Here is a 1,263-nt window from a genome sequence, read left to right as displayed (position 1 = left end):
GAGGAGGTCACAAAGACCAGGTCTATTTCAACCCTTTCCCTCTCTCAAACGGTCACTTAGACCGAGTGAGCCTTCTTCCTTAATCTCACAGGTCACTAAGACCCCGCAAGGACCACCACACACTTGGTGTCTCTTGCCTCGCTTACAAAGCAGTTCAGAATAAGAGTAAGAAAAGAAAAAGGCCAAGCCAAGCAACAAGAGTAACAATGAACACAAAAACACCCTCTCTCAAGTCCCTAATGGAATTGAGTTGATTTGAAGGCTTAGAGATGATTCAATCTATTTGATGTGTCTTGGAGTGGAGTCTTTTGCTCTTGTATTGACTGAGATGTTTGAAATGCTTGGATGGATATGAATGATGTGGTTGGGGTATTTATAGTCCTCAACCACTTTCATAGCCGTTGGGGAGGCTACTGGCGATGGGCGCACTGGACAGTCCGGTGCGCCACCGGACAGGCATTGTTCCTTGTCCGGTGCACCGCCACATCACCCAACCGTTAGGGTTCAGAGCTGGTCGACCGTTGGAGGCTATGTCCTCTTGCGGCACTGGATAGTCCGGTGCCCCTCTGACTTCGCTGCTCTGACTCTGTTGTGCACTGTTCACCATGGCAGGTACTTTTGCAGTCGACCGTTGGTGCTGGATAGCCGTTGCCCGCTGGCTCACCGGACAGTCCGGTGGCACACCAGATAGTTCGGTGATTTATAGCGGAGCGCGCCCTGGAATTCCTGAGAGTCGCTGGTTGACATCTATACGGTCCTGGTGCACCGGACACTGTCCGGTGGCACACCAGGGAGTCCGGTGCGCCAATTTTCAGCACACTCGATTCCTTTTGCTCCAATAAAATTGTGTTCCTAACTTGGTTATTTTCTTCGTTTATGTTGAACCTTATGCACCTGTAATACATGAGTTCTAGAACAAACTAGTTAGTCCATATGTTTGTGTTGACTATCAACCACCAAAATTAATTATAGGAAATGGTTAACCCTATTTCCCTTTCAATCTCCCCCTTTTTGGTGATTGATGCCAACACAAACCAAAACAAATATAAAGTGCAGAAATGTAACTAGTTTGCATTTAGAATGTGCATAGGTTACTTGTAGTTAAACCAATTGAAAATCTCACTAAATATGAATGGATTGCCTTTTCTTTTATTTAACATTTTGGACCACTTTTGCACCACTTGTTTTGCAAATATTTTTGGAAAATATTTTCAAAGTCTTTTTTGCAAATAGTCAAAGGTATAGAAATGATATTCAAGAAGC

The 1,263-nt window shown here is 44.7% G+C and overlaps 1 pseudogene; it reads right to left on the bottom strand.

Annotated features, from left to right (window-relative positions):
* Positions 1–263: 263 nt before the first annotated feature.
* LOC109941335 (uncharacterized) lies at positions 264–949 on the bottom strand (annotated as a pseudogene).
* Positions 950–1,263: the final 314 nt, after the last annotated feature.

This window comes from Zea mays, chromosome 1 (genome assembly GCF_902167145.1).
Source record: "Zea mays cultivar B73 chromosome 1, Zm-B73-REFERENCE-NAM-5.0, whole genome shotgun sequence".
Taxonomy (NCBI): domain Eukaryota; kingdom Viridiplantae; phylum Streptophyta; class Magnoliopsida; order Poales; family Poaceae; genus Zea; species Zea mays.
The sequence above is the reverse complement of the archived record's forward strand: the minus strand, read 5'-3'. Positions and strand labels throughout refer to the sequence as shown.